Below are 14383 nucleotides of genomic sequence, written 5' to 3' on the forward strand. Positions count from 1 at the left end.
CAATCTTGGTATACATGTAATAGGTCTAGATCTAGAGATTTGTAGACTCTCAACATGCTCAATGTAGATTCTAAATAAATAAAAAAGTAAGTAGTGGCTAGTCTCGGGCTAGTCTACAGTAGATCTAATCATCTAACGTTAGGCCTTTAAATGAAGTAGGCTGGAGATTTAACATTGGATTATTTCTATTACTAGATCTAGACCTAGATCTAAAGCTAGGGACTGTATTAGGACTGTAGTTCGAGATCTAGAGGTCTAGCATCCCCCTTAAAACTACTGCTAACTAAGCCTAGTACAGCTTCATGTTGTTCTCTGTGTAGCCAAACAACAGTTAGCATTGTCTTAATCTTATTTTGGTGTGTGTAGTTACCGTACAAACACATATTTTGATGAATGAGAAAATGTGCCTTGCAGATTATTTAACCTCAAGTCAGAACCTAGTGTTCTAAATTTCATGAGCATAGGCCTATTTTGTCATAAAATGAAGAAGTATTTCAATCCATTAGATGTGTTTACACATTTATTGATTTAATATGCTGTCACCATGGCAACACATTTTCGAACACACACAAATATATGTCTTGCAGATCTATACTTCAAAACCAATGTGTGAGCCAACTTTTATAATAATTAGTTGAAAACTAATAAAGGAGTTCAGATTTTCACCTAATTTCATTATGCAATATGTTGTTACCATGGCAACATGATTTCTCATACATACAAAAATATGTCTTGCACATCTTCAACTCAAGACTAATGTTTGTGCCAAATTTTATGAGCATTGGCTGAAAAAAGATGGAGTTCGAACTACCAAATTTTCACCTTATTTTCGTTATTTAATATGTTGTTACCATGGCAACACGATTTCTGATACAGACAAAAATATATCTTGGACATCTTCACCTCAACATTAATGTATGTGCCAAATTTTTAAGAGAATTGACCAGTTGGAAACTGATAAAGTAATTCAAATCACTTGATTTTCATCTAACTTTGATATTTGATTTTTTACCATGGCAACATGATTTTTTTTATAAAGTCATAAAATATATTTTGCACATCTTCACATCAAGACTAATGTTTGTGCCACATTTCATGAGAATTGGTTAAACTGAGGAAATAGTTGGAATTGCAAGATTTATACATAGTTTTTGCCATAATATACCGTTACCATGGCAACACAATTTCTGACGCATGCAAAAATGTGTCTTGCAAATTTTCATCTAAAGACTTATGTCTGTGCCAAATATCATGAGAAATGGTTTATAAATTATAAAGTAATTAAAACCACAAGTTTTTCACCTAATTTTCGATATTTAATATTTTTTTACCATGGCAACGCAATTATATTCTTTAGGCATAGAATATGTTTTGCACATCTTCACAATAAGACTAATGTATGTGCCAAATTTCATGAGCATTGGTTAAAAACTGAGGAAGTAGTTGGAACAGCAAGATTTATACATAGTTTTTGCAATAATATACCGTTACCATGGCAACACAATTTCCGACACATGAAAATATGTGTCTTGCACATCTTAACCTCAAAACCAATGTGCAAGTCAACTTTCTTGAGAATTGGTAGAAAACTGATGAAAGTATTTTAAACGGTAACATTTTGGCCATAATATACTGTTTCCATGGCAACGCAATTTCCAAAAAAGAAAAAAAAAACTTCTTACACCTCCTTACCTTGAGAACAATGTGTGTTCCAAATTTCATGAAAATCGGTTAAAAACTGAGGAAGTAGCTTGTAATGCAATATAGGCATACATTCTAAAAAAAATGTTGGCCATTATTTGTTGGATTTAAACCAGGCTTAAACTACCCCCTGCGCGAGTTTAACTTTTTGAGGATTTATTACCACACTTAGACCAGGGTTAACTTAAACCTTGCTATCGAAATACGAAACTTAAACCTAGGTTTAAATATGGCAGTTTATTACCACACTTAGACCAGGGTTAAGTTAAACCACGCTATCAGAATACGGCCCATTGAGTTTATTTTGACAAGGTGGTCGATGGTTTGACAAAAAGATTAATGTAAATTATATGTAATAAAATAACACGTAAAGTAAACTCATCTAAATTATATAGAAATCCAGCGTTGTCTTAATTCGTTCTACAGGAAATTTGCACTATGTCCTTAGTACCCCAAATTATCTTCAAGACAACTTTGAATAAATGAGAATGCATCATATCTAGAAATAATTTGGAACAAACAAACTGCGTGGCTTTTCATTCTAGTGGTCGATCGGATCGATCAAAACTGTTTTGCAAGATAGGACGCGATTTTTTCCCCCGTCAGTACTTATGCAGCAGACGCGAGAGGGCACATTATACAACAGCCATGACGTCATCGCCTCATTAATATTCATGGCGACACGAATAGTTATAATATAGTGATCTTTCAACCCATCGATCAGCTTGATTGTTGTGTCTTAATCAGATCAGTAAGCCACACCCATCAATCAACTTGATTGGTATGTCTTAATCAATAAGCCGATCCTGCAGTCGAGTTAATTGACGCGGGATCCAGTCTCGCCTTTTCAAGGAATTTTCTTTAAACTAAAAATTGAGGCAAGACTCAAGTCCATTATTTATAGCCTGATTTAGAACCTCCAAAACAGCCCCCTCTCGTGTCGGTTGCACAAGTACTGACAGAAGAATATCGCAGACAGGACCTAGCATGACCATGATGACAAGTCTTCTATATATATTTGAATAAAATCACTTTTTTACTGCTACTATGTCTCCCTTATGATGACTTGGCATACCAATGTATATGTATTACTGCATCGATTATCATGCATCGTACCGTCTGTCATTCTTAAAACCACGCAATCTCTGGTATTGTCAGGTTGGCCAAAGCCCCAGTCTATAAAGGTATAATAAAAGACAAAGATATTTATCAGCAAATTATGTCATGCTGATGATCAACTTCGCTCGAATCACTTTCACATTTTTCATTAGGATGAGCACATAGTTAACGCTTTAAAGTGAGGATGTTTTCCAGATATAGTACGTTGTAAACTTGTTCAATAGATTTGGTTCACTTTTGATTTTTTTTACCATACAATATGTGGAGAAGCTGCTCACATATGATGTCACTAATTGAAAAATAAAAATTATTTTAACTTTTTAAAACTGTAATTGACTTTCCTCAGAACTTCACCAATATCTTTGATTATTTATTTGTATTACAATATTTTTTTTGTCAGGGTGAACTTTCCTATTTAAAGCTTAGTTTATCTTAACATATCATTATCATTTAATTAGCTCTAAAATTAACTTTTCGGAACTTAACAAAGGAGATGTTTCCTTTGAGCCAGAAAATAATTAACAATATAAAAAAAAATATGGTCAATGAATGCGTATGAAGCCTGAAGTTGGATTTAGGGTTTAACTCTAAAACGGCCAAGAGGCGGTTGAATCCTCATTATTATTATCATCATCCTCGTTAAAAGTATGAACCTATATTTCTATTCTGCTTTACAAAGGGTTAATTAATTTAATGAATTTTAATCCAGAGTTGTCATTTTTTCAAGCAATCTGCTTCTAATGGCAATATTCTCCTGCGAACAGTAAATGTTAAAATTATTTGGTTGTAGATCATATTTGTTTAGAATTACTTTATTCAATCCTTTTTTTTCGTCATGATTCAAGCCAAAAAAACCCGTAATATATCATGTTATGTAATGAAAGATATATGTATACGAATATTATGAATGCAGAAGAAAGCAATAAACCAAATCAAATCAAATCCCGAAACTCGAAATTCATTGGACGCGCCACCCAGTCTGACCCCTTATACCAAAATGCGACTCCAGGGTACGCGGTTGCGAAATTACGCAACATTATGTGAGTAACTGTCAGATCCAAAATTGCCCCAAACGTATTTTTTTTAATAAAAAGTCAATTGGGCAGTTCTTGCATCCAGATTTGCACACTATGCATATCTACAATTTTGCATTATAGGGTTTTGGGCCATACATTGCATCCATTGTTGAATTACATATAGGCAGGTCTAAATCCATAGGGCACTAGCCATATAGGAGTAACATTAAAATTGGTCATTACATAACACATACGTTCATGCGTTTCTTTGTGATAAAGTGAGTGTACAGATGTTAAAGAAAAGCCAGGAAGGTAATTTAAAAAGAAACCTTCATGTGCCATATAATAAAGGTCACACGGGCCTAACTACAACTGGCAGGCCAATTCGAGCCAACCCATGGCTCAATTTTTAAATTTGATATTGCTGATTGACAAAAATGAATGAATATGATTGACAATTTAACACTGATTCTACGGAGGGTACCCACTGAACTTCCTTTTTCAAAATTGGAAAGATATATCACCACTTTGGAACTATTTTTTTTACTAGCGGAATTATTAGGGCCATTTTACTCTCTCAAGTGATAAATTTGTGTGTGTGTGTGTGTGTGTGTATTTGAGTATGTATTTGATCCTGTCAGGTGTAGTCTTCATAAATGCCGATTTATTTTTAAAATGAGCCGGTCGAGGTACCCTTTTCAGGTCAGATATGGAAAGTCAGACAGATATTCTGTCCACTGGTAGTAAACATTCAACCCTCGAATTTCCTCGTTATTTGTTATGATTTTTTTTTAAGTGCCACTTTAACACACGAGTCTATGGGAAATAAATTAGGCCTGTGATACCCCCGGGTTCTTAGAAACGAACATAGAGGGCAGCATCACGTTGCTTCCTTCTACGCTCGTTGGATTTTTACTTACTTCGGTAGTAAGTTTGTGTGTCTTGTTTGTCGGTGTAGCAGAGGTATGATCCGCTTATTCTTATACAGTTCAACCAGACCCATCCATTGGTAACGTGAGTCTTTAAGATGACGTACTCTTCATCACTCTCAACGGAGACTAGGGAAGGGTCCTCCATCATCCCGTTACCCATGGCAACAGCATCCAAACTATTACAGTGGTCTTTAGCTGCTTGGTAAGACGCGGATGAGGATGTTACCAGGAAACATTTGGTGCCCGCATACTCCCAATCGGCTGGACACACTTGATAAAAGGATAAAACGTGGATCACACAATTCATGTAACAGACTATATCTATTTATTTATTTTATTTACCTATTCCACTTTTAAAACAAATAACATAATATACATAACAAATGATATCAAGTTACCAGAAAATAATGGAGTAGAAAAAGAATAAAAATAAAAATAGTAAGATAAAATGAAAATAAAATACGACAAAAAAAGACGGATGGGGGTTCAATGGATAACTAATAGAGAGTATAAGGAAGAAAGAATAGAAAAACATAATTAGAATTATAATTTTTTGCAGTCATCAGTACGATCCAGCCTTGTACCTCTCTAAAAGGTACAACTTAAAAGGATTGTCTAGGCTGGAGATATTTATATTTTAATAAAATTAATAGAGTAAAATTTACAAAGCAAATGGTGAAAATTTGATCAAAATCGCGTAACAAATGACAAAGTTATTGAATTTTAAAGATTTGCATTATTCCGGTGAAACAGTTTTAGGCATGTCTTAATAAATATATTCATTAGGTGGGCTGATGTGTCATATCTCCACTTGTTCTTTTGTATTTTATTATATGAAATTAGGTTTATTTAAAACAATTATACCAAGAACTAAAACAATTGGATTGAAAACTGATTGAGTGCATTAGTTTTTTATTGCCGCAACTTATTTCATCATAATGGAGACACATCATTTACACATGTATGAAAAAATGAAGCATTTATGATTTCATTTAATAACATAAGAAAAGGGAAAGTGGCGATGTGACATCATCAGCTCACTTAATGAATATTTATGAGGATGTGCATACAACTGTTTTCACAAAATATTGATAACCTTTAAAATTTAATAACTTTGTTATTTTTTTTTCGATTTTGATGAAATTTTCAGCAGTTTGCTCTATGAATTTTACTCTATTTTTTTAGATATAAATATATAAATATTTTCAGAACGGACCATCCCTTTAAGCTTAGGTTTGAAAGAATTGAGAGCGGGGCTATCAACCAGTTCGTTATTTAGGATGTTCCATAATTTGGATCCTGTAGTAGTAAAAGTTCGGGTTCGGGTTTGTGTGAGGTAGTAATGGTTAGCTTGTCTAGTTGAATGGGAATGCAAAATGAAATTGCGTTGAAATAATGGCGCAAAAGCATATGGTAAATTATCATTCTTAAATTTGAACATAAATATACCAAGGTTGTACAAATATATATTTTCAAGATTTTGCAATTATAAAAAAAAAGTCATTTGTATGAGCACGAAATCCAGCGTTATTGGTTATTCTTATAACACGCTTTTGGAAATGCTAATTTTGTCCAAGAGGGTTTTGGAGCTATTACCCCCAGTTAGAATGCAGTAATTAAAGTAGAGCAAAATAAGAGCAGGATAAAGTACATGTATACGCAACACATGAAAGGGTACAAGCGTTTCAGTTTGTTTATCACACCAGTGTTACGAGATAATATTTTTTATAAGGAATCAATCTATACCCGCCATGTTAGCTTACTGTCGATATATATACCTAAAAATTTGGTAGAATCAACTTCGGAGATGTTTTTATTGGGATCAGGACAACTACCCCCCGGACAATTACCCCCCGGACAATTACCCCCCGGACAACTACCCCGGAAATTACCCCCGAGGACAATTATTCCCCGGACAATTACCCCCCCCCCGAGGACAATTACTCCCCGGACAATTACCCCCTGAGGTCAATTACCCCCCCCCCGAGGACAATTACCCACCGGACAATTACCCCCCTGACAACTACCCCCCCGGACAATTACCCCCCGGACAACTACCCCCGGACAATTACCCCCCGAGGACAATTACCCCCGGACAATTATCCCCTGGACAATTACCCACGAAGACAATTACCCCCGAGGACAATTACCCCCGGGAACAATTACCCCCCCCCCTGAGGACAATAACCCCCTAGACAAAGGGAGTGCACAGAGTCATACGTCGGCCGTACGTTTGACGTAAGAAGTACTCAAGGCATTCTCGAGTATCTTGGAATCAAACGAACGCCGTAAGAAAGCTGTAAAAGTGAGCTCCATCCATAGGCGGATCCAGGTGGGGCCCGAGGGGCCCGCCCCCCCCCCCCTATTGGCGGAGCAAAAAAATAAAAAAAAAGAAAGGGGAAAGAAAGAAAAAAAGAAAAAGGAGGGGAAAGAAAGATGGAAAAAGAAGAGGTAAAATAAAAGGAGGGAGACGAGTGAAACAAAAAGTCATGGGAAGACTTGGAAAATGATAAAAAAATATATTTCATGTCACTATGTTAAATAATTCGCTCGCGCTTCGCGCTCGCATAGCCTGTTCGATGAGATACATATCTTGCTAAATAGGCTAAATAGCCTGATATGAAGCTTAAAATATCAAGTTTTGAAGTCGATATACAAAGCATATTTCAGCTCGGACATTATTCATTAGTTTGTTTGATTTACAAACTGATTTTTTAAGTGCTCTATAAAATTTCCGTTTGTGGTCTAATTATTAATATTTTCAGCTCATGCTGCTCGGTCGCATTATTTGATTTGCATAGGCCTACTTCTTTATAAATTCTTACAAACCGTCCTTAAAATGCACCTTAAACGAATTGTATACTATCATGATTGCCAATTTGTATAGAAAATACACTGTGTTTGATTATGTCATATTGTTTAAATTTAGTAATTTTGGTACTTAATTTCCTTCTTTAAAGGGGAATCCAGCCTTGGCCATAAAATGTTATGTTGGGAAGGAGAAAAATGAATTAAACAAAATGGTGAAAGTCTGAAAGAAATCGGACAAGCAATAAGAAAGTTATAGCTGCTTTAAAATTGAGATCACTAATACTATGTAAATTTCAAATTGGCAACTGGGTAAGTAAACTATGACAAGGGGCAATGACAACTTTCCCATAGTCCATGTACTTTATTATCAGGGATTTGTGTTTTTTTCCATTCCCCTGGGGCAGTAATCTAAATATAACCCAGGTAGTACATTGTTTTATGTCCTCATGAAAGAAAAATATAATTTGAAATAAAACTTTTAGGAAAAATGACATTTTAGCCATAATATGTATTGGAGTACATGGAAGAGTAGTCATTGCTTTACATCACTATGACATCCCATATGCGGCCAATTTGAAGTCTCCATGGGTATAGTGATTAACAATATTTACAATTTTTAAAATTCATAACTTTCTTGTTGTTTGTCCAATATTGTTCAAACTTTCACCTATCAACTTGTCTGATTTTTCTTTTCCTTATAAAAACAAATTTTTATTTGGGTTGGATTCCCCTTTAATGTTTAATTGCTTTCACCCAAGAATAATACACACAAAATGTAATTTTACCATTTAGGTCCTAAATGGTAAAATCACAAATTATTCTTGTGTGTATTATCTTTGCAAAAAGTTTTTTAGCTTACTGTACTAAGTTATAAAGCCACATCTGAATCTGGAATGTGCACCAATTGTTTCAAAATTCTTAGCTTCTTGTTAGTTGAATTGTTTTAAAATAACAGGTTTATAGGTCCTACTTGACAGTGTTAGTGTTAATTGCGTTATCGACTTTCAATATTTCTAACTATGAAGGTGTCTTTTTTACGTTTTATCTATTTGCCTGATTTCTTTCCTGAAATTAAACCCAAAATAAATATTTAAAAAAAATCAGATCAGTTGGAATCAGAGATATTCAGCATTTGTGATTATTATGACTAATCGTGTTCAGTTGTTCTATGAAAACTTAGTATGAGGGCCAGTTTACACTTTTTCTGATGCATATATGCATAGCCAAACGGGAGGTTTCGGGTGCAAGCCCCCCCCCCCCCATTTTTCATGATGCAGAAGGCGCCGCTAAACAAAAAAAAAGGAAAAAGGCGAAAGTGAGAGAGCAGTAGAAAGAGCAATATAAAAGAGAAAGAAAAAGTTATTAACGTAAGATAAAGTAGAAAATATTATGAAAACCTGTGCCACCGACCAAAACTTACAATGGGTCCCGCTTAATTCTAACATTGATGCTGGAGAGAAGGGGGGATTTTCTGGGGGTAATTGTCCGGGGGGTAGTTGCCTGGGGGGTAGTTGTCCGGGGGGTAATTGTCCGGGGGGTAATTGTCCGGGGGGTAATTGTCTGGGGGGTAATTGTCCTCAGGGGGTAATTGTCCTGGGGGTAGTTGTCCGGGGGGTAATTGTCCTCGGGGGTGATTGTCCGGGGGTAGTTGTCCCGGGGGTAATTGTCCGTGGGGTAGTTGTCCTGATCCCCAGTATTAATGATATCTAAAAGGGTATTGGGGTTTTGATGGGAGCAAAAAATATTGGAGTCATCAGCAAAAATAATAAAAGACAATACAGAAGAAGTATTCTGTAAATCTTTGATTATAAAATAAAGAGGAGCGGGCCTAATAATGAACCTTGTGGGACTCCACATCTAATGGGTTGAGGGGTTGATTCAACACCATTAATATAAACATATTCTTTTTTATCATAAAGGTAGTCCCTGAACCACTCCCAGGCCTTTCCTCGAATTCCGTAGTGAGACAAATTGTATAGCAAATTAATATGGTTAATGGTGTCGAAGGCCTTGGAGAGGACCAGAAAAATACCTGCAGCATGTAACTTGCTGTCAATAGCTCTGGCAATTTTATTGCTACTTAATAAGAGGGCATGTGTTGTTGAATGTTGTCTGCGGAAACCAAATTGAGACCCAAATAGCACATTGTTGTTATTTGAAAAAAATCAATGGGGCGAGAGTAAATAATTTTATCTAGTATCTTGGAAAAACTGGTTGAAAGAGATATAGGGCGATAATTTCCTATGTCATGTTTATTGCCTTTCGTATAGATAGATATGACCCTGGAATTTTTTTTTTTTGGTTAAAGATAAATTAAATATATGTGTTAACGGACAGACAATTTTTAATAAGGCATTTGTTACACCATCATATGAGGCTTTTATTTTGCTTCATGTTACTTTTATTTGATTGAAAAATATTTATTTATGAAAAACACAAGATCAGTGAAAAAAAACAAGGTCCGAAAAAGGTTGAAAAGTTACATCAAAATTAAAAAATCATATCATTAGTGGGGAAAAATACGCTTGCCGCCATAATAATAATAATAATAACTCTTATTTACCCAGGGTAGCCACTCTCAGCTGTAAGCTGTTCTTCCAGCGGGCCCTGCATAACATAATATGTTAGTATTACCCTTCTCCATTCTCATACGTCGAGCGCCTGACAAGAAGGCAGAAGGTCCCATTTTTGTAAGTCTTTGGTATGACTCCTTGGTATGACACGACCTCCCGTTCATGAGGCGGGTGCTCTACCACTGAGCCACCATGTCCGGTTACAGAGCTCTGTAGTTATATTTATCTGATGTATGCATAGTATTCGAATCGCTCATGCACTGTAAATCATATCGAATACAATTTTCAAAACATAAGCATCATTAAAGACCAAGTCTACCCCAGAAATATATAATCAATAAAGAAAAAAACAGACAACCATAATGCTTAAAATTTCATCAAAATCGGATGTAAAATAAGAAAGTTAGGACATTTCAAAGTTTCGCTTATTTTTCACAAAATAGTTATATGCACAATTTAGTCGCATGTAAATGACAGAGTCGATGATGTCCCTCACTCACTATTTTCTTTTGTTTTTTTATTGTTTGCTTTATTCAATATTTCAATTTTGTCAGATTTTACAGAAAGGACAAACTTAACTGAACCATAAAATGTTTAACAATGATACGTCCACATGTTTAGAGAGAAATAAAACTTTGTTTCACAGGACAATGAGTAGAAAATTAGAATATTTCATATTTCACATAATAAAATACAAAGGAAACAGCGAGTGAGTGAAGGCATCAATCCCCTCATTTGCATACCGACAAGGATGTGCATATAACTTTTTTTTATTTTACACCCGTTTTTATAAAATTTTCAGTGTTTCGCTTGTTGGATTTTTCTCTTTTCATTCAAATCAACTTCTAATTGGGGTTGGACTTTTCCTTTATTGCAATAGATTTAAAATAAGAACAATTATATTCATTATATGCTATATTTGGAGATTAAAACTAAGGTATAATATTCAGAGGAGAGTTATGATCATGAATATGAATTTTCTGATGTCATCTCTAATTTTAGATAATATTCAGGCAGCGATTTTAATAGGACGACTATTCAACTTTAAGGAACAATAGATGAACAGTAAAAGAAGAACGGAAGAAGTGAAGATGATGAAACTTAATAATCAATTGAAAGGCATACAATTACATGAACACTAAACATACTGAAAATAATTATCGAACTGAATGACGGTAAAATGTAACTGAAAATAACAACATACCACTCCTTGATGTATTTCAAACAAGATTAAACTCATGACCAGTAGTTAATTTTCTTAAATTTCTTCCGGGTACTAGAGAGGACAATATCTACTACTTTAAGAAGATCGACGACACAGTTTTGGAGTTAATTCGATACAAGGCTTATATACGCTTACTTGGAATCTGACAATTCTTTCCAAGATATGCCTCAAGACAGGAGCAGCTATAGCCATCCAATTCTTCCGTGCACGATCCACCATTTTGACACGGATTTGAGTAACATTCTGTAAAAGGGAGAGGGAAATTACATGGTGACTCCGTTGTGCTCTTTAGCTGCCGGGTAGGTGTTTCATAAAGTTGTTTGTAAGTCAAGAGCGGCTTTTAAGAATGACTGGTGAAACTTTCTTACCCGCTAAATAACCCCGAATTAACATTTAATGTTGAATATCATTTACTACAAGGAAGAATCACTAGTCATTCTTAAATTCACTCTTGACTATTACTACTACTACTACTACTACTACTACTACTACTATTACTACTACTACTACTACTACTATTACTACTACTACTACTACTACTACTACTACTACTACTACTACTACTACTACTACTATTACTACTACTACTACTACTACTACTACTATTACTACTACTACTATATTATTACTACTACTACTATTACTACTACTATTACTACTACTACTACTACTACTACTACTACTACTACTACTACTACTACTACTACTACTACTATTACTACTACTACTACTACTACTACTACTACTACTACTACTACTACTACTATTACTACTACTACTACTACTACTACTACTACTACTACTATTACTACTACTACTATATTATTACTACTACTACTACTACTACCACTACTACTACTACTACTACTATTACTACTACTACTACTACTACTATTACTACTACTACTACTATATTATTACTACTACTACTACTACTACTACTACTACTACTACGTTAAACATAATGAATGATTAAATAGTACCTGGAAATGCACAATACATGTTAGTTTTGTCCCGTGCTTCCTGTGGCACTCTGACGTCATATTCTGGATGATCACGTGTTAAATACTTGGCGACAAACTGAACAAATTCACCTGTTTGCTCGGAGATTTGATAGGGACATGCATTTAGAGGCATTGAGCTGCATGTTCCATCACCAAGCACTGCTGTTACATCATAAAAGTTAAGAAAAAAGAAACATAGGAGGATGAAGGTGGAAAATAAAGAAGAAGAGGAAGAAGAAGAAGAAGAAGAAAGAAAGAAAGCGATGCAGTAGACGATGAAGAAGAAGAACAGATGAATGGAGCAAGAGCAAAAAAAAAGAAAGAGAAGAAGAGGGAGAAGAAAAAGGAGAAAAAATACAATTAATTGAATTATAAGACATCATGGAATCAGGGCAGTGGCACTATTCTGAAATCAAGTTTAAAATTTCTGGTCATATTCATGTTCAGTTAAATCACTTTTTAAAATTCATTGTTTGATGACTCGCATATAAAATAATAACATCTGATTTAGACACGACGGTAAACACATCAACATAATCATGTAGACCCCATGTATACACCCCCCCCCAAAAAAAAAAAAAATCAATACCAGTAGCAACTAAAGCCCCAGTCACATATAGACACGGATTCTCACGGATCAACACGGCAATGCCGGCATAATCCGGGGAGGTCCGGGATCGTTTTGCCCCGGATTGAGCGTTGATGACTGTAAACACGGTATCTACACGGCATCTTCACACGGATCTACACGGACCATGCCGGCAGAGCACGTCGTCAACACGGACCAACACGTCAGCAACACGGACCTACACGTCAGCAACACGGACCAACACGTCAGCTACACGGACCAACACGTCAGCAACACGGACCAACACGTCAGCTACAAGGACCAACACGGACCAACACGGACCAACACGTCAGCAACACGGACCTACACGTCAGCAACACGGACCAACACGTCAGCTACACGGACCAACACGTCAGCTTCACGGACCAACACGTCAGCTCAAGGACCAACACGGCAGCTATATTGACCAGCACTTCAAATGAAAATCTACTCATAATAATGAGCTGATATTTATTTTATTTTTTATTTTTTCTCATCCTTGTCGCAACATTATATTATGTTGTTTTAAAAAAAAGATATCAAAACTCAAAACTTCCTTAATCAGTAAAAACGCTGTTTTTTTTAAATACAACACAGTTTACTGTTTTAACAGTAGTTGTTGAGTACTTTAAATCTTGAATGATAAATTTAATTTTGATTTGATTTGATATCACTTTATTGAAATCAGAATAAAGGAAAGAAATTTACAAAGTCAATAGAAAACATAATACGAATTAAAATAGGCCCAGGTCATGACGCATAACTGTCGATGCAGGGCAGTAGTATGAAACTTAATGTACAATTTCGATGTAACAGGTACATAACAAATACATATAACATAAAAAAACAATGAAATGTGAAATAATAATAACAGACAAAGTTGGGGGTAAATATTAGAGAAAAAAAGAGAAAAAGAATTATTAATACATGCACTAAGTTTACAAATATTAGGTTGGGGCCAATCTCCACAGCGTAAGAAAGTATCCTGAATTATTCAATTATCCATTTAATCATAAATAAATTAAGCATGTTTGTGCCAACTGTTTAACAACAACTGAAAAGTTCATAAAGTAAATAGCGTTGTAAAGATTTGATGGGGAAAAAGAACACGGACTGCCAAGGATACTCCAGGCAGCCACACGGACCTACACGGCAGCTACACGGACCTACACGGCAGCCACACGGACCTACACGGCAGCTACATGGACCATCCCGGATGGCTTTGCCAACCCGGCAGTCCACGGATGACGCCGGATGTTTTTGACAGTCAAAAACTGCCGTGTTGGGGGTCTATATGTGACTGGGGCTTTAAGCCCCAGTCACATATAGACCCCGGACCACCCCGGACCATCCCGGATTTGATCCGGGGTGGTCCGGGGAGAGATCCGTATTGGC

Source organism: Lytechinus pictus, chromosome 8 (genome assembly GCF_037042905.1).
Source record: "Lytechinus pictus isolate F3 Inbred chromosome 8, Lp3.0, whole genome shotgun sequence".
NCBI classification, from domain to species: Eukaryota; Metazoa; Echinodermata; class Echinoidea; order Temnopleuroida; family Toxopneustidae; genus Lytechinus; species Lytechinus pictus.